The sequence below is a fragment of the Triturus cristatus genome, chromosome 1_1 (genome assembly GCF_964204655.1).
Source record: "Triturus cristatus chromosome 1_1, aTriCri1.1, whole genome shotgun sequence".
Taxonomy (NCBI): Eukaryota; Metazoa; Chordata; class Amphibia; order Caudata; family Salamandridae; genus Triturus; species Triturus cristatus.
Genome location: NC_140579.1, coordinates 404817795 through 404838377, shown reverse-complemented (window position 1 = coordinate 404838377; position 20583 = coordinate 404817795). Strand labels below are relative to the sequence as shown.

Here is a 20583-nt window from a genome sequence, read left to right as displayed (position 1 = left end):
CTCTATGTGAAATCCCTGCACCATCTGTAAAATCCAGGGATCGGTCGTGAGACCCTGCCACCTGTGGAGAAACAATGCTATCCGACCTCCCACCATGCACTCCTTGGGACTTAAAACCCGTACCTGAATAGGAGACATCTCCTGCTGTGTTCTGATGTCCTTGGTAGACTCCTCTCTGGCCTCTGCCTCTTCCGCCCCTGTTGCGGGAGGGATAGAAATGTGGTCTTTGGGTACTTTTGCCCCGCTGTTCCGCTCCTCGTGAGGTCTGACTAAAACCTCAGCCGAACCCTCGACCCCGTGAGCGGCCGGTCCTGTCAAAAACACCCGTGTGAAACACGTTTTTAATATTCGCCTGAGCTTTGTCTAACGCTGAAAACGTGGCCACATATTTTCCCATCTCCTTCACGAATTTGTCCCCGAAAAGCATGGCATTGGTGAGGGAACCCGGTTCTGTGGCGGCCATCTCCGCCAACTGGGAATCAATACGCATCAAAAAGGAACGTCTCCTCTCCGTGGAGAGAGCCACATTGGCACTGCCAAGAAAACACATTGCCCTTTGGGCCCATTCCATGACGTCCGACGTATCCATCGGAACGTTTTGATCCGTTGCGTTAACCGCAGCTTCCAGGATTCTAGTGAGGGGTCCAGAGACATCTAATAACTTGTCTTGGCACCCCCGCCAGGCCCTATCTAAACCCTTCTTGGGGTCCTTCGCGAACTTTCTCATGAATGTCGCCATGTTCGGGTCTAATTCTGGCGTATCCACCACCTTCCCGGTCAAGGACGGTCTTGGGCATTCCGACCGTAAAGTGGCCCGCACCTCCTTCTCAAAGCCTTGCCTCAAATTATTAGCCACGTAATGTGCCACTTCCGGACAGGGTACCCACTCAGTGGACCTAGGATGGATTAAACTCTGAGGGTCAAACAGGTTCTTGGGCGCCTGGCTGTCGTCTGCTTTATACGCTGTGTGCTTAGCCTTCTTTGCAGGCAGCACCGATTCAACCTCGGAGTCTGTGGTAGCCGGTGTGGACGGGGAAGACTCCTCGGTAGTGTAATTAGCCATGGAGCCATGATCCTTAATTACATTCCTGGCCATGCGCGCTAACACCTGGGCCGATGATTGTGTGTGCCCTGCGCTTTTATGAGAAGATTTCATCTTCCTCTTGCCGTAATTTTGAAGGGGTTTTGTAAAAGGCTTTAAGGCCTTGATCAGGGCTTTATTCACAGAGCCCTGGACGTGGGTGTCCAGGGCTTCCACAAGGTTTTCCTCCAACTGTTCTTCCTCTGGCTCCTGATATTCCTCAAATTGATTGCACTCAACCCACTGGTCTTCCTCTTCGGCATAGTACGCCATTGCCGCAAAGCAAAGAGGACTGGAGGAACTTTCAGAAGGGGGGGAGCAACCCCGGGGTGCCTCAGACCCTTATAATGTCACTACCACCTGTGTTAATACTACTACACTTCTGAGTGCTGAGGCGTAAACTCGAGGTGGAAGGAGACCCCTACGCTCCCCTAGAGGCAAGCTCTAATCCGGAAACTGCTCCAGTCAGCGTTCCACGAGGCCAGAGATTGATGCAGTCCTGCGTAGCGCTACACGCGAAGAGCCGGTCACTCTTAACTCAAGAAAAATGGCTCTTCGCGCCCATGCGCAGCGTCTGGGGCAACGACAAGACTACTCTCTGAGCGCGAGGGTCTCGCGTCTGCCTCCTCCTGCTCAATCGCCCCCTATCGTGTTAACGCGCGCTCCGAGTCTAACGAAAACTAAAACACCCTGAAAACCGCGCTGAAACAATTATATATACTCCGTAAACATCAATAACCACAATCCTCCCCCAACGTTTTACCACCACAGTAAAATAAAGGGAAAGGTACTTATCTGTTGCTGCAGCAGCAAAGAAAGAGGAAGTTATGGAGTTTACGAAGACACTTAAGTGGTGGACTGGAATGTGACTGGTGCAGACTCAGGAGGGGTTTGACTTCCGGGGTCATGCCAGTTTAAAGTTGATAGTTTTTTATTGGCTGCTGTTATTGTCAGTAAAGAATGAGAAGCATAATCAGAGCCTCCGTGGACTGACATAGAATCTGGACTGCAATTAAACAAGAGGGAACGTGACCTGCCCAGCCACTCATGCCCAGAAGTCTCACAAGCAGTTCACCCTTAGGCAGTTAATGCAGCAGTGATTGGGAAAAACGTCAAAAATATCATGAACGTCTAGATCAACCGACCAGTATCCTTCCGACCTAGGTCAAGCCTCCTACGGCAGTCACTGTCGAGTCAAAACCCTGAGGATATGGGCACCAGCCAGGCCTGTCAACCGTTAACAGACCGGTCTTTTCATCAATGTGCATTCATCTCGAACTCTGACCACCCGTGGTAGGCCCTGGACCTTCCTCCGTCCCACCCAGAACCGCCTGCGAGTAAAGGACGCCTGTTACCACCGAGACCCCCTGACCCACTCATCAGAAGTACCCAGCCAGATAAAGCAGCGCCTGCCATGGAAAAAGAATGGCCCGCGCGGAAGACGCAGCCAATCAGACTTTCAGAATTCTGAGCGTAGCACCAGGATTGATTGACTAAGGTGTGTTCAACGGTCCAATCGCAGACCATCTGACAGATGAACGGCACCTCCTACGTCTAACAACTCACCATTTATGTTCGGCCAAAGCATTCGGTTTTATGCGACCCGGAAGTGCTAACGTGAAAGATAAAGGGCATCCGTTAAAAGATCAACAAAGTGCAGCAGACATCGGGTTGTGTTTTTGAGATTGAGTCTGTGTAGGTAGCCGACAGGTAAGCATGTTAAAAAATATATATTAATATAGCAAAGAGGTGTCTTCTGTCGATATTAGAAGTCTTTGCATGTATACTCCTGTGGACACCGACCCTACCAGGGCGGTTTTGATATGCAGTTATGTGCCAAATATTTTACTGTGCAACGACCTTCATAGGCAGAGCTGCCGCCCTAGCACCACTAGACAAATTGGGGACAAAGAAGAGGGAGTTTAACAAAACAGAAATTAGTTTCCCCGTTGACTTTAAGTGGCGTATTTTCTAAACGAGAGCTAGCTAAAATCAAACCATTTCGACCAAAAAATGAGTCTTCCTCTTAAATGGGTGATTTACAGCTCTTCAATGACGGCTCCATGCAACGAACACTTGGCCCCTTCCTCCACAGCCTTAAACAGTTCTTTAAACTCGGTAGGAGGTGGGTTGTGCTGTGTAGGCAGCATGGAGAGCGATTTGCAGTGATTAGTGCATGCGTGGCTGCTCCTTTCACAGAGTAGACTCAGTCTTCAAGAAATCCAATTTGTATGCTTTCAGTTCTTGATTTCCTTATGAATAACATACCCCAATTGAGACCAAGTAACTCATTTACCTGCCTATTGGGAGGGGGAGTCCTAGGAGTGGCCCACTGGGACATGCATGGAGTGGGTTGACGGCTAACTTTAAATACTGCTATGTGCATTGAGCAACCTATTTTTAAGGGCTACATTAAATGCAGAATCGAACCACAACGTGGATACACTATTTTGCACATACTCATCACACTTGATAACACACCACATAAGGATGGAGAGACTGAGGGGTTCACCAGTAATATACAGTGCGGTCAGGGCTTTCAGTGGGGGGGCGGGGGTCCGGAAACTGGTGGTGCTCTAAAAGATGCGGGGCAAACCTCAAAGGGGTGTGGTCTAAGTAGGGGCGTGGTCTAAATAAAGAACTAGTGTAGCAGTACTCCCTGCTCTGACAAGCTGTCAGCTCTAGTACTCCTCAGAACCCCCCCCCCCCCCCCCCCCGTCGTGTGTGTCAACCCGGACTGAGACAGCTTCACAGGCACACACACAGCCGCACACTTTACAGGTCTTTAAAAGACCATTTGCATATTAATGATTCTTTGTCATTTTTTCACCCCTTTTTAGAGCAATTTCACAGCTCAGCAGCAGGATCTGCATTTAGAGGTCGGAAGGGGCAAAGACTGCTAACGGAAAAAAGAGCAGTGTAAAACCAAATGAACTTGTCAGAAACCAGAGACTACAAATTCAATCCCTAAAAATAATTCTGCACCACTGAGAGCCAATACATATTTGTTGCAAAGTACCTACACACATGAAAGGAACTGCCAGTAAATGGGTGGAGCCTCACACAATCAAGGGGTCAGCCTGTGGTTCAAGAATCAATCCCAGGTCATCTCTCTCCCGCTTTGAAGCACCATCAAAAGATGGTGGTTGTGAGAGCGACTGAGGGACTACATCAGGTAGGAGGGCCGAGAGGGAATTCCAAGTACTGTTACTTTCTGGGGCCATGAAAGTGAGAACGGAGAAAATGAAATAACCACTCTCCCGAGTCATAATTAGGCCCCAAAAATGTAATTGCTTAAAATAAAAATACACAAATGATTGTTGCAAAGTCCCTGATTAGATACACGTTGCTGCTGCTATGAGGTTGTAGCCTCACCCACTAAGGTATTTAGGCTAGGGTTCAAGATTTGTACACAGGTCATTTTTCTCCCACTCGGGAGCAACGTTAAAAGATGTTACTGTGCCCAAGAAAAGAAAGCGAGTCTTGCTAGCTTTAGGTGCAAAATAATGAAGTATATAATTTCTCCTGATAGTCGTCAATCAATTTAAGGAGTAACTTAAAGCATATTTGTTCCTAAGTGGTTAACCTTGATGTGCCCAGGCATGCCGATCCGCAAGCACCTTGATACCTTAAGTATGTGTGTAACAATAGTCCAAGAAAATAAAAAAGAAAACGGACTACCTCTGCGAGGCCCGAAAATAGAGCCCGACAGAGACCCGTTTCGAGGACCCCTAAAAATAACTGCTGGTCCTCGTACGCGGACAAACCCGGCCCACTTGAAGCCCTGAGTGCAGTGATACATGGGAGAGCCAGAAGACTGTCTTCCCGCTGGAATTTGGGTAACAAGATCTAAGTCTCAATACTGTTAGATGACACCGACCATTAGTAGCACCATAGACTGTCATTGAGTTGGGACTGTATTCCCTTTTAGAAATGAATGCATCGCCCTCAGGACCAGGCATCATAAGTGTGGCTTAGCGTGGATTGCTTGACCTCTCCTAGACCCACCTACAGTTGGGCAAAGGCCTGTGATACACCTGCATGCCCTAGTTGATCCCAACACAAATGTAAGAGTCTGAGGTGCAAAGAGATTGTCTCAGCAATATCCTTGTTGTATAGACATCTTGTAGAAGACTTTTCTTCCTCCTTGTTCCTGCAAGTCTTCTGGATGCTGATCTTTTTGATAGTGTTTCGTTTTCAATACTGTCTGTCGATGCCCTGGCTTGGCTTGTGGGGGACTTTCTTGTCTTTGTAAATCAAATTGTCCTCAACTGCAGGCATTTTGCCAGAAATAAATGAGGAGTAATACTGAGGTCTTGTAGGACAATGTTCCAAAGAGAACAAACTGTTTTCAACACTATACCCCTTATAGCCAATGCAAACAGATAGTACTTTACATGAGGAAAATAAGTCACGGAAACATTTTGGAACCTGAGCCTTTATATCAACTACCTTGTGCGTTTTTCCTTTTTTTCTTTTTTCCTCAAAACGTACAGTTGTATATTTCAGATGACTTTGTCTCCCCTTTCTGTTGAAAACCTGGAATCCTCACTAACCACATCACAAACTCAGGATGTGGAATTCCTATATCCCAACAAATTTTCCTGTGTATTTTGCCCTTTGGCTGAACGTTTGCAGTACCACATTAAGGGTCAGGAAAGGACACTGTCTGTAGTTAAGGTAATATTTTTGCCCAATGCTGTTCAAACTTGTATTTATGGTTCATTAATTGAAAGTCTTTATTATTAGGGTGAGCGCTGTCAGTAAATGTTGAAAGTTCCGACTGCACCACTGACATTGGTTCCAGTTTAAAAATCTGTACACACGTTTTCAGAGTTTAGCAATATGAGGATTTGTATAATTCTCCCAGAATGCTCTCTGATTTGATGAAAAAAATTGCAGAAACCTGTAAGCAAGACTAATGATTCTTTGCTTTAAAAATAAAATGTTCATAAAAAAACATTTTCTCTAAACTACCGTAAAACTTCAGGTACCATTTCTGTGCAGCATTATTTAGCAACGTGTTGATGCATGCTAGTATTTCCCAAAAATATTCATAATGGAAAATTAGTGTAACCAGTTTCATTAAGGTTATGGAAAACAAAACAAACAAGCATTGGCAAAGCCAGTAGGTCTGAAATTGGTGGTCAGCTTTTTAGTTTTGTCAATGTGACTTGTTTTGGCATGGTTTTTGTAAAACCTTAGTGGTGTGGGAGCTGCCGGGCCCTCACCATTATAACAAACATTTACAAAAGCAAAATTGTTTATTGGTCTCAAAAAGCACACACTGCCCCAGTAGTTACTGGCACTGAACAAAACTACTTTGTGTGCAGATGTGCTCCTTGTGAAACAGCAGAAAGCTGTCGCTCACAGTGAAGCCAGCCGATCCAGAGAGACAACATTTTAATAAACAGATAAAGTCATGGTCAACGCCAGACCAAATTAGGGGGTCTAATTATTAAAAACGTCTCAAAAGAGCACCCATAGTATATGTACCTGCATTAAGTCCAGCTATATGGCTTTTGGGAATTCCCAAGAATTTTCAGAAGTAGGACAAGAAATAATACTCCTAGAGAATATTTGTGAACTGCGTTTTAGCATGAGCAAATCTGCATGTATAGATTTGCTCCTTAAAGATCTGAGTGTTTGCAAGTTCACTTTACCGTCAGCCACTTTTTTCCCTAACTCTGGAAGAAGGTTTACGTCTGCCATTGCCAGGAGTAAATTTCCAACATTTCTCAGTATGGGAAATAATTTATAGAAGAGTTGTTAAACTCTTTAACATGCATGTTAGTAGGTTTGCACAGACTCAAAAGGGCATTCTAACCCTGGAACTATTGCTTACCACTACCTTCAGCTCCAGTATGTAGGTCTGCGGAAATGTGGCAACATAAGGGGATTGCAAGTATTCAAACACTATTATGGTGTGAGCCCTGGCATAATCAGAGAGGCTATATCAGATATATAATGAGATTGCTGCCATTTTTCCGTCGCTGTACTACATGGCACCAAAGGGGCAAGTGGATTTTGTTACAGGACAAGTAGATTTATGAAGCAACCTGCCCCATGGACAAGTAGACATTTTATTAAAATCCACACCCCTGCCAACTATTACATCTTCACCTCCCTTCCATCATACCAAGTCTTACACAGTTGTAGACTCTTCTGAATATTGTTAGGAACCTTTTCATAATCCACAGCTTTCTCATCATATCCATCCACACGGGACACATGTCCCCTTCCTCTCGTCAAAATGAAAGATGAACATTCTGTATTAGCGTTCAATGTCATTTAGTAAGCCTCTAATCACTTACTCACTTTTTCACATATGAAAAATTAATTCTCAGTGTTAACTTGAATTCTTTACAGCCATTCAGTTAATTCTTATAACAATCACTTTAGACTTCGGGTTGGGACAACGTGCACGTTTATATTCAGTACTGTGCTTACACAAACTATTACTATCCCTTTAGACTTCGGGTTGGACAACGTGCGCGTTTATGTTCAGTACTGTGCTTACACAAACTATTACTATCCCCTTCCCAACACACTTGCTCCCAGTTATCAATTACAAGAACCAGAAGCACTCTTTCCTCTACAAATATAATTCCCAACACTCCAGAAACATCCCTGGTCTCCGTTTTTACAACAAAATACACTTCTACCCACTTTGAGAATTCGGGCTTAATTAAGAGTTTGGCTGTCCATAGGACCACCAAACTCACATTGGTGGTGCATTCGCATGCAGTTACAATACGTCGTAGGACCGCTGCAACTGTCTGGGATCTGTGACTCTGTGTTGTGAGGCCTGCAATATGCTGCCGGTGCTGCTGCGGCACCGCCAAGCATATTACGAGTTTCCTCACTGCCATGAAACCAGTGGCGGTGAGGAAGCTAAGGGGGCCCTGCAGGGCCCCTTGTTCCCTCATGACCTGAGGATGCATGCAGGGAGACGCATAGTGTGTCCCACTCTCTGCATTCACCCCCTTCCCTGCACAACATGGACTGCACAGTCCATGCTGTGCAAGAACAGGCTTTGGCGTTCCCATTGCTGTGCCTTTTCAATAGGCACCGCTGTGGTAATGCCAAAGTACCGCCGACCAGACCACGAGAACATTGGTAATTGGACGGGCTGAAGTGACGTTTACCAGTGCAGGGCGGGGGCGTGTAGCCCTGCTCCCAACACCGCCAAACTTATAATCAGGCCCTTAGTCTACTGCAAACCTCCAAATGTTTGCCAAACAAATTAATGGCCCAATGATATCTAAAGCAACCTGTTGCCACACTCTCCAGGAAAGACTGACTGGCTCCAGTGGTGAACTTTCTAACTTCAAAAGGTTGTCACTTCTAGCACATGAAACACCATTTCACAACTATCTCTACCAGCTTGCCCATGCCTGTCCAACAGAGCTTCTGCTTTGACCTTCTCTTGGTAACTCTCCTCCCTAAATGTCCTTCATGCACCAAATTGACCTCTTTAGCCTCGCATGTGGAAATAACCTCTCACCCCTCCAAATTCAAATCTCACTAGCATACAACCAATCTTTCACACTCAAACTCCTTACCTTCCCTCACTTCCAACAGCCGACCGTCTGCAATAAATTACCTTAACGCTTTTAAAGATCCATCTTGTGCTTCTACCTCTAACTATTCCTCCAGTCTCCCGGCATCACCAACTACAGTGTTTGCATTTGCATTCCCCATATTCAAAATCTCATGCATTTTACCAACTATTGCCGTCTGTTTATCCACCTGACAATTGCGTAGCTCTGGAGATTGTCAGACCCTCACCCGTCCTACAGTGGAAATATTTAATTACCTTCCATCTGCCGGGCTACAAGTTATCTCGGATTCGTTGTTCAGCACTCCCTGATTGGTTACACTGTTGTCACTTGCGTGCCATGGGCCAGTGCAGCAATTCTAGTATGTAGAGAAGTTGCTTCAGCCAAAACTGCAATTTGATGGTCTTTGCTCGGGCATATATCGTTTCCCAATGCGTTGCTATTAATTGTGAGTGCTTTACAGGGGAATGTTTGTTTATTTGGCAGCTTCCTTGGGTTGCTGGCCTAAATCCAAATGCTCGAGGTGATGTCTGATCAAGTGGTTACATATATGGGCTTTCAGAGCATGGCATGTGTCTGCTTATTACCTGAAAAATATGAGGCTGTGATTTCATAAGGTATTTAAAAAACAGCGCTCTTTAACTGCTCTGTTACTGTGAAGGGGATTATTTGGCTATGTTTTGTTTAGCATGTGCAGATGAAGGTTCTCTCATGGGGAGCAATAGTGTACATAATAGCACTACTGATTAAACAAAATCGCCTTTATTTTATCCAAATATACACACTTACAAAAATAAATCCATCATTTTCCTTGCCTTTTTTAATGAACTTATAAGCAATTTGTGTTGAAGTAAAACATGCATATGTTTTTTCTGTTCCACCTACCCTTCTATTTATCACTTAATCTAATCATCAACTCAAGTTCACTCCTGATCCATACACCTGGCCACACCACCCATTCTTGCACCTGACTTTACCTTCCTTCATAATTTATTTAATCTGTATCTCCACTAACTGTCCTCATTCACTCATGAGGTAACCCCAAGTCAGTCATTTGGATTCTTTGACCGGTCTGGCTTCTCCTATCCGCCACAGGTCCCACTGAACTAAAGAGTCATTTGCATCTTCACAGCTCTGGGAGCGCCTGCTTTGCCCAACCCTTCTGTTTCCACCACACTATAGAATGGAACTTCAGGCCCTCTACATGGCCATGCATTTACCATCCGATCTGTTTGACACCTCCAGTTACCCCAGCCCATCGGGCTAGAGAAGAAGACCCAGTCAATGAACCAGGAATAGCAAATACCATCACCTCAAGCCTCCTAGCTCTGATGCAGCAGCTGGAGCAGAGGCTGGATAATTGCATCTGCTCCAATCAGCTCACCACCATTAACAAATCCACTAAACCTTCACCCCAAACTTACCTGTTGCTCTGCTCCACTGATCACTGTCAGCCCTAGTTGCACTACACAAGCGCTACTGGTGAGAGAGCGAAAGTTTCACAACATTGTAAAGAAACATTTGAGCTTGCATTCAACGCAGCCTGCATGTTGTAAAAGCAAGTTTAGGAAGTAGTTTGTGATTATGGCTAATTTCGATAACTTGCCAATCTGTTTATTGCCAGGTTGTTTTACTGAAGCTCATCAAAGATCCCTCAATGCTTGGGTGTGAAGGACATCAAGAATATGTACATTATCTTTCAGAATGCCCCTCCCCCCCCCCCCCCCCCTTTTGTTTGCCACCCAATTCCCCTAATCAGACCACCAACCAAACTAATATCTATGTACCTCTTTTGTCATCACCTAATCCTTTTTAGTTGGGCACACTGTGGTGATTGTTGGGAAATCTCTCGCCAACACTACAATACCTCCTTGTCCTCCTCCCCCCCCCCCCCCCCCCCAAGCCCATGCTCTAAAATGCCCCCCCTTGTGGGATCCATATATTCTTAAGCTTGTCTATAAAGGGCAGTAGGATACATACATTTTTGAGCTTGTCTAAAAAAGGCTGGACTATTCCAAACACCAGCTGAGAAACAATCACAGCCTGGTAATGTGCAAATGACGAGCAGGTAGAGACCAGATATAGCTTCAGCTAACACATTTTTGATCCATGATTGAACAGGATAATACAGTCTAACTGTGCTAAATGTTTTCATATTAGATCGTTCTCAAAGACTGTAAATTCTTATGATGTACTCAAATTTCAAATGCACTTTAGTTACCATTAACATTTGTCTCCTTCCAATGCAAGCCATTTTCATGGCTAAAAGCCCTCTAGTGCAGAATAAATCTGCTCAAACTCTGGTAAGAAATGCAACAAATAAAATATTGGATGTTCTTGACCTTCATCTTCTGGTGTTTGCAATAAGATTGCACAACAGCTCTTTCTGAGGCATCTGTTTACTCAATGAATTTCATTGAATTGCAGGATGACCTAAAATACGTGCTTTTGTGAACAGCTGTTGGGTACATCAAATGTTGATTTTTAGCTGGATCGTCGCAGAGAAATTCTATCTTCATATTTTTCTTTATCCAAAACTTGATTAATAGCACTTGAAGGAAGTTACCCAACTAGTGCCACCTGGGTCACTCTTGACCTCCTCTTGCCTTCCTAGAATGAAAAGACAATAACTCAGAGAATACAAGCAAACTACTTTATTAATAAAACACACTGCAGTGGAGTCCAGTTCTAACAGACCCTCCTTTTAGCATTATTTAGCTAATCTGGACTCTTTTATTATTGCAATCAGGTTAGGGTCTTTACAATTCTAAAGATAGAAACAGTATAGAAATTCAGGCCGTAGCATATCAAATACGGAGATGTGTGTGTGTGTGTGTGTGTGTGTATATATGTGTGTGTGTGTGTATATGTATATATATATATATATTCACTTAAAAAACCATAGGTTTCTCACATGTTATAGTTAGCTGTACATTTCACTCGTAAAAAACCAATGAAATTCCACGTTCTAGTTAGATCAGATAACTATAACTTGCGCGCCCACAATAAACTGCTGATGACGTCACATAGTACATCACTCATGACCTGGTCAGTGACATCACTCATGACTTCAATGATGACATCTGAAATTACACATTGTGGATTGAGGTCGCGCAAGTTATAGTTACCTGATCTAACTATAACGTGGAATTTCATTGGTTTTTTACGAGTGAAATGTACAGCTAACTATAACATGTGTGAAACCTATGGTTTTTTCAGTGAATTTGCAAGGTTTTGTAAATGATAATTCCTAACTATAACGTGTGTGAAACCTATGGTTTTTTCAGTGAATTTGCAAGGTTTTTTAAATGCTAAGTTATGTATTTTTAAAAAAAAAAGTTTTCTGGTTTTTCACTATGCGCACCGAACGCCACGTTGCGCAGTCCATGCCGTGCGCGCCTCGCCTTTTTTTACACAGTAACATTTGTTTTTTTCTCCCTTGTGGGTCCTTTAATTTATTTAATAAATGTGATTGTTACTTCTTTATTTTTTTATTTTTTATATTTTTTTTTGCCGTGCGCGTACGGTAAGCTTACCGTACGCGTAACCCGCGATTTTTATTTAAAATTATTACATTTATTTTTCGTACTTTTGGGTCCTTCTTGGACCCCCTGACAAACACTAGGGGGTCTGCAACTCTCTTCGTTGCCCCCGTTTCACGTTCCCCACCTTTGTTTCTCAGTGCGAGAGACAGAAAATGGCGGCCGACACTTCCTGATTTCGACCGATTCGAATGTTTACAGTCATGTAAAGTCATGTAACCACCAATCAGAATTGAGCTCGCGCACGGCACCGTACGCGTACGGTAAGCTTACGGTAAGCGCACGGAGCGCGCTTACAGATATATATATTGATTTAAATGCTATTTTCTCAGGACCTACTGAACAGATTTACACCAGACCTACAAAAGGCACATCCTTGACCTGAGGACTACCTCTCTGCCAAATTTCAAGTAATTCTGTTCAGCCGTTCGGGCTGTAGCTGTGTCTAAAGGTCCTATGGAAAAATGCATGGGGAAAACGCGTTTGGGGACCCCCCTTTTTTCTCAGCCCCCGCTTGACGAATCCCCCCGAGACTTTCAGGGTAGGAGCGGAGCGTAGCGCCCCATTAGTTTTGAAAATTTCGCGAGGATTCGTCGACCGGCGCCAAAGTTATTCCAAATAGAATGTTGCGGATTTCCTATGGAAACACGGTCCTAACTATAACTATCTACTGGCGACCGCCAGTAGATAATAAATAAATATATATAATATATATATATATATATATATATATATATATATTTTTTTTTTTTTTCACTAAAAAAAACATAGGTTTCAGGGGCGTTATAGTTAGCTGGACGTTTCACTCGTACAAATCCATTGAAATTCCCCCGTTATAGTTAGTTCAGCTAACTACAACTCGTGCGCCCGCAATGCACTGCTGATGACGTCACATATTACATCACTCATGACATGGTCAGTGACATCACTCATGACATCACTGATGACATCTCAAATGACATCACTGATGACGTCATCCAGTGAATGTGTATTATTCTGAAAATTACATATGTTTTATATGTATATCTCAAGGTCGATGGAAGAATAAATGGGTATATAAGTGTCTAAATGGATGATTTGTTTTTGAAAAATTGATTGTATAACTGACTGATTAAGTGTATCTTGGTGAATACATGGCTTAGTGAGTAATGTTTAAATATGTAAATATCTGTATCAGTCTCTCACTTTGTGTATAAGTGGCTGCATGGGTTGGTGAGTAGCTACATGAGTGTCTATATAGGTTATTAGTTGGTTTTTTGAGTATCAGTATGAGTGTCTGAGTGTCTGTATGGTTCGGTGGGGGTATTACGTAGTGCATGGGTGCATGAATGAGTAACTCACTGTTTGTATGTGTTGAAGACGGCATGTGTGCAGGACTGTATGGGTGGATGAGTGAGTGTGCATGGGTGTGTTAGTGAGTGAATGACTGTCTCAATAGTGTCTTTATGAGTAACTACATATGTTTTAAACTAGTATATGTGACTATTGGTGTATATAAGTGAGTATATGTGAGAGTGAGAGATTGAAAGAGTTCCTGTATGAATAAGTATGTGTTTCTATAAGTGATTGTTTAAAAGACTAAGTATGTGTAAGTTTCTGTAGAAGTAAGTGTGGTGGTGTGTGTATAACTGTATATGCAAGTAAATGGATGTTGGATTCTTTATTAGCATGAGTGACTGTGTGTGAGTAACTCTATGGATGAGTGGCGTTGTGTAACAGGATGTATAGGTGTATGAGTACATATGATGAGTGAGTACATGTATGAGTGACTGTATAGGACTGTTGGTGAATGAGTGGATGTGTATGTGGATCTTAGAATTACTGAATAGGTTGTTGTAACTGATATTGGTATGTCCATTGTTTTGAAAATGTTAGTTTCTATTTTTGAATGTGTGTATCAAAGGTTATATTAGGGGAGAGGAGGTCTGCCACTCTTATCACAAGGATGATGTCATTTGAGATGTCATGAGTGATGTCACTGACCATGTCATGAGTGATGTAATATGTGACGTCATCAGCAGTGCATTGCGGGCGCGCGAGTTATAGTTAGCTGAACTAACTATAACGGGGGAATTTCAATGGTTTTGTACGAGTGAAAAGTCCAGCTAACTATAACGCCCCTGAAACCTATGTTTTTTTTTAGTGAATTTCTAAGGTTTTTTTAAATGCTAATTCCTAACTATAACGTGCCTGAAACCTATGGTGTTTTTTCAGTGAATTTCAAAGTTTTTTTAAATGCTAATTTCTAACTATGCCTACAGAGAGAGGACATGTGAAGAAAGAAGAAAAAACACACAGAAAGAAAAAAAAGTAATGCAGAAAGAAGCAACAGAAGTCCTCAAAGATGCAGAAAAGTGCAGGAAGAAGGATAACGTGCAGAAAGAACAAACAGAAGAGCAAAAAGAAGCCTTGTTGCAAAATCATCCTGTACCCTCAACTTTTTCAGACGGATACTGGTGGTAACTGAGTCTGACTAACCAGTCCTCGTGCCAGTGCTATGTTAAAAGACACTCAGAATACAGTGAAAACACCTACATACACCAGGGAACACTATGCATTGGGGTCCCCCTGTGATCAGCATGACCTCCTCTGTAAACCCCTAGTATATAATAGGGCAAGGGATTAAAACTACCTCGTAATAATTAAGATGAGACCGAGGTTCAGGAAACACTTCTTTATTCAGGCCAACCGCTCTCGCTCTGGCGAGCAGTTTGTCAACATTCCAAGGTAAGCTTCAGGAGATACCAAGGTGAGTGGGGAGGCGGGGGTGGATGGGAGGTACCAAGGTGGGAGGAAAAGGAAAGATACAACACATCTCCTTACCCAACATAACAGAGAACATGAGCAAGGTGAAACTTTACATAGCAACTCTATCCCCACTCCATACCTGACCATTCTCAAATTCCACCACATTTCTCCCTTTGTTCTTTATCTTTTGAGGAGGAAAAAATTTACTCTGTCCCAATTGTACCCTAGTGGGTTTCTTTATCGCTGCAGAATCATTGGTGTTAGCTTTTAAATCCTTCACACCATATTTCTTGTCATACCACCCTTTATAGCGGGATTGATGTTGCTGAACTTTTACCTGACTTCCTATTCTGTCATAGACAACAGTCTTACCCCCTTCAAGCCAGAGGGGGAACAGCTTTGTTCCAGGTTCTCTCCCTCTCAACACCACAAAAGGAGAGATACCCATCACTAAATTGGGTGCCGTGTGGTAGGCCCACAAACAGTCTCTCAGGGAATTGTCTACATTGAACCCATTAGATATTGCCAGTTGGATATGTTCTTTGATCATACGGTTCATCCTCTCCACTAACCCATTTGCCTTGGGACAGTAGAGTGCCGTTTTCTCATGCTTGATGTTATGGTTCCTCAAAAAGATTAACATTTCCTCCGAAGTAAATTGTACCCCATTGTCGGTCACTAATATGGATGGTACCCCTTCATAAGAAAACACTGACTTTAAGAAGGCAATGAGGTTCTTGGTCGTAGTGGAAGGAGTGAATTTGATATTGACCCAGTGGGAAGTATAGTCCACCAAAACAAACATGAATCTCCTTTGAGGACCTAGAGCATCCGTTGGGCCAATTATGTCCACGGACAATTTTGTCCAAGGTACAGTAGGTACCTCCACAGGGGAAAGAGGAACCCTATGAGTGGATCTTACCTTGTCACTTTTGGCACAATCATAGCAGTCCTTGACCTTCCATTCTACCCTTGAGTCCATCTTTGGGAACCAGAAACTGTTCCTCACTTTTCCTTTTGTGAAACTTCTTCCTAAGTGGCCTTCATGTGCGAGATCTATTATCCTGTCTCTGAGGGCTTCTGGTGGCACAATTTTTTAGAATTGCGATAAATTTTGTTTCCATGGATGTTCAGCTCATTTCTAACTTCCCAGAACCCCTTTAAGCTCTCCATAACATCGCCACACTTTTCCGGCCACCCATTTATGATGAGACCTTTAAGTGCCTCCATGCTGGAATCCTTCTCCATTTCCTCATTCCATTCCTCCTCTGTAAAAGAGGGTATAAGAATAGAAAGAATTGGAGTATCTAAAGGGTCTGCCTCAACGTTGCTTGTGATGGGAGATCTGGATAAATAGTCAGCAAGGACATTGTCCTGACCAGGAAGATACTCAATGCGAAAGTTAAATTTCTCCAGCCCAAGGACCCATTTAGCTATCCTGGGGGACTCACAAAATACTTTCTTAGATGAAAAAATGTGTGTTAGGGGTTTGTGATCCATTCGGACCGTAAAAGTACTTCCCCAAAGGAAAAACTTAAAATGGTTAATGGCCCAGTAGCATGCCAAAGCTTCCCTCTCAATTACGGAATAATTCCGTTCAGGTTGGCTTAAGGTGCGGGAAGCAAAAGCTATGATAGTTTCTATACCATCCCCTTTCTGTGTTAGTGTGGCCCCAAGACCTTTGTTGGATGCATCAGTGCATAAAATGGTTCTCTTCCTATGGTCAAAAGGGCCCAGTGCACGTGAGCTAATAATTTCTTTTTTTAAATTGTCTATGGAGTCAGTGATTTTTTTTCCCATTTGAATTCACAATTTTTTTTTAACAACTCTCTTAATGAATCACATTTTTCTGAAAAATTGGGAATGAACTTTGCCATATACTCCACCAGACCTAAAAATGACTTTAGCTCTTCCTTGTTCGTTGGTACAGGAGCGTTCTCGACTGCCTGAACCAGACTGAGTTTAGGTTTTATTCCTTCAAAGGAAAGATTGTGACCCAAGTAATCTACTTCCGTGACTTTGATTTTGCTTTTATCTTTTCTTACAGTAAGGCCTGCTTTAGTTAGTCTGGTACACACTTCCCTAAATATGGAGTCATGTTCTTTTTCATCTGCACCGTAAACTAACACATCATCCTGGAAACACATGCTGTTCGGAATTCCTTCTAGTACCCTTTGCATCATTTTTTGGAAGACAGCCGCCGCCGAGGCGAGGCCGAAAGGCATCCTTCCAAACATGTATGTGCCAAAAGGCGTAGCAAATGCTGTTAGTGGCCTAGAATCTGGGTGAAGATCAACTTGATAATAGGCCATGGAAAGGTCTATGACCGAAATTTTTTTTAGCTTTACCCATGGTACACAACATTTCATTAATGTTAGGAAGAGGGAACCGTTCCACCCAAATGTTTTCATTAAGGCTGCGTAAATCAATACAAAGGCGAATTCCCTGTCCATTGGCCTTGGAAGCTATAACAATCGGAGATAACCACTCCGATGCATCAATGGGGTAGATGACGCCTAATTGGCACAACTTGTCGAGTTCTTCTTTCAATGGTTGTCTTAGAAGCAAAGGAACTTGACGGGTTTTATGCACCACAGGTTTAGCCCCTTGTCTAATTTTTATCTTATGCTGATAGTGTTTCAACAACCGGGTTCGGCGACGCGGGCAGGTTTACTTACCTCCAGGGGAATCTTGCCATGGAACGAATGTGTTTCTCCCCCTGTTGACGCGCCCTGCACCTGATGATGAGGTTTTTATAAAAAGAATTGGTGACCCCTTTTATAAACAATATATAAGGTAGGGGCACCTATTAAGAGTTGACTAACAAACTATTTTTCACCCTTGTTTTCACACCACACTGTAGATAGTTTTTAGCACACTTCACTTTAGCATTATAGGTCCTGACGAAGCGCCATGAGATCCCTCTGACCGACTGGGCGCGAAACATGTTGACCAGAAGAGTAGAGCGTAGCTAGCCGCTCCTCCTTTGTGAGCAAATATAGCTTTGACGCCACTCACCCCTTTTTAACAAGGTGGTTGACTGAGCCAATAAAGTTACATTTCAGATTAACCAATCTTTTTAATTCACTTACATCTACACTTCCGGGCCCTCACACGCATGCACCATACGGCAGGGAACAAAAGATCTCCGATAAAGAGCCCCTGTATGGGTGCCCGTCGGGTATTGCACCGCCGACCCGACGAGGAGAAAAACCCAGATGATGAAGCATGACACCTAGCTTGCTGGGTGTGTGAGGGTTTCAGTTCCACCCTTAAGGGATCCCCTTCCCTTGTGCACTTACATTCACTAGGTGAAAGTCTGGTATCGGAAAACTTTATTCCCCTTCGACTTTTCACCCTGTAGGAACTACACACCTCTCGTTGATACCGCGAGTGTTTCAACAACCCCAGATTATTAGAGGAAAGATTAGGAAATTCATTACAGAGGGGTGACTCTTCCGTGGCTTCTTTAATTAATTTAACCTGTTCCTTGCTATTGGGATCAAGGATAATGCCCAGTTCCCTCTGGTGGCGCCACCCTAGGAGATTGGATCCTGAGCTGACCAGATAAACTTTCCCCATCGTGGACCTCCCTTTAAAATGAATGTGTCTCCACCATTCCCACTAACGGAATAGGATCTCTGGTATAACCATGGGGTGAAATGTCAGGTGTAGATATGACCATACTAGGTTATTTTCCTATTTTTCTGAAATCATTCACATTTAACAAAGTAAAAGGAGAGCAGGAGTCTGCAAACATTTCAAAAGATTCGCTATTAATTACTACATTGCATTTAGGGTATTCATTGGCATTTCTTCCCGCCAAACTCTTTACTTGGAACACATAACTGAGTTGGTCCTCGCTGGGTGCACTGATGACTTTGACTTGGCTCGATTCGCTGTCCCTGCACACTCTAGCTAAATGTCCCCTTCTGTTACACTTTTTGCAATGAGCATTGCGAGCAATGCACAACGGATTATTAGCTAGGTGATTACTACTACCACATCTATAGCATTTGAATTTGTTTTGCTCTCTTGGAAACTTTATGGAAGACTCTCCTTTTTGTCTGACTTTAGAAAAATTCTTATTAGACACATCAACTTGAACTGCTGCTACCACTTCCTCAGGTATTTTGATTTCCTTCATACATTTGGCAGTGTGTTCAATAGACTGAGCTATAGAAACGGCTTCTTCCAATGATGGATTTTTGGATAGCAACTTCTCTTGGATCCTACTATTACTTGTGCACCTGACCAGCTGGTCACGTATGAGTGAATCATTAAGTTCCCCAAAATCACACCTTTGAGTTAGCCCTCTCAAAACTGCTATATAATTTTTTACAGACTCATTTTTTCCTTGGGACCTACTGAAAAAGTTATGACGTTCTAGAACCACATTAATTTTGTCCCCAAAATGATTACCTAACTTTAACATAGTTATGTCATAAACATCAAGGTCATCTTCTTCCTCCAACTCAGGTTCTGGCAGAGTTTCATACACTTTTCGCCCATGAACACCGATATTGTGTAAGAGAAGGTGTTGTTTCCTTAAGGCGGAAAACCTTTCCCCACCCATGGCAATCAAATAGGTTTCAAAAAGCTTAGTCCATTCCTTCCAATGAATCTCAGGATCTCCACAGTCATTTAGGAAAGAAGGTGGTTGGCAAATTCCTGGAGTGCCCATATTTTACACAGAAGGAATAAAAATGCAAATGACGTTATCAAGCAATTGACACTAGGGGTCCAAACACAAGCAAATGTTAAAATTTAAACTCCCCACAGTAAGTACATATAATAGTGCTCAGCTATAGATCAAACATTCTTTCACCATAAACTTTAAATTATAAGCATGTATATTAGCCAATAGACAGTACAAATAGATGGCCTAAAATGGTTCGCTGCTGGCAGAATTGTGTTTGAGGTATCACCACAACTTCTCCCGAATAAAGAAAGTTTTCACAATGCGATACACACTTCAGGGATGAAAGCAGTCTACGCCAACAGCATAGGTAATGACAAGTTTAATTTATGAACCCAATGGTGGTAGTGAGGTAGCTAACTTTGCCCCAACCTAAAGTAGACAGCCCGGAGAGTTTCGTGCCTCACGGTAAAGGATACTTGTAGGGCAAGTAAAGTACGCCCAACCAATAGCAGGAAGATTCGGGCACAAAGCTGAGACGGAAGCGCTGTTCAAACCATCTTTCGGAAAAATCACAGATCTCCTACCGGCATCCGCAAAAGGAATGCTCCGTCAACCAGGACCCAGCAGAGCACGATGATTCTTGCCCGCTGTATGAACACCCCAGCAGGGGTAAGCGCCGACCACTATCAGTACCCGCAGCAAAGTTCCACCACAGAGCACCTACTTCTTGCCCGCTTGTGGGCGTGGAGGGACGACTTCACTAATCCTCCAGGGCACCGCATAGAACTCAGCCCGCAGGTGGGCGTGAGGAGGCGTTCAATCTTCGTCTGAACTCGCACCATAAGTTTACATGACACGGAAGCTGCCACGATAATCTCCGCCCATGAGGGCGTGGAGAAGCAACCCAGACGATTCTCCAGCAATCCCAGTCAACTCCGCCCGCTTGTGGGCGTGAGGAGGCGTTCACGGACCGAAAGGAAGCTGACCGGAACAGAGACTCCTACACGT

General features: G+C 43.4%; 1 protein-coding gene across 1 annotated transcript in view; it reads left to right on the top strand.

The window, feature by feature from the left end:
• Positions 1-2662: 2662 nt before the first annotated feature.
• LOC146870319 (uncharacterized) overlaps positions 2663-20583 on the top strand; it is a 178283-nt gene continuing 160362 nt past the window's right edge. The window contains exon 1 of the mRNA XM_085599664.1: positions 2663-2791. The gene's annotated coding sequence lies outside the window, so the exon portion shown is untranslated. The remainder of the gene's footprint in view (positions 2792-20583) is intronic.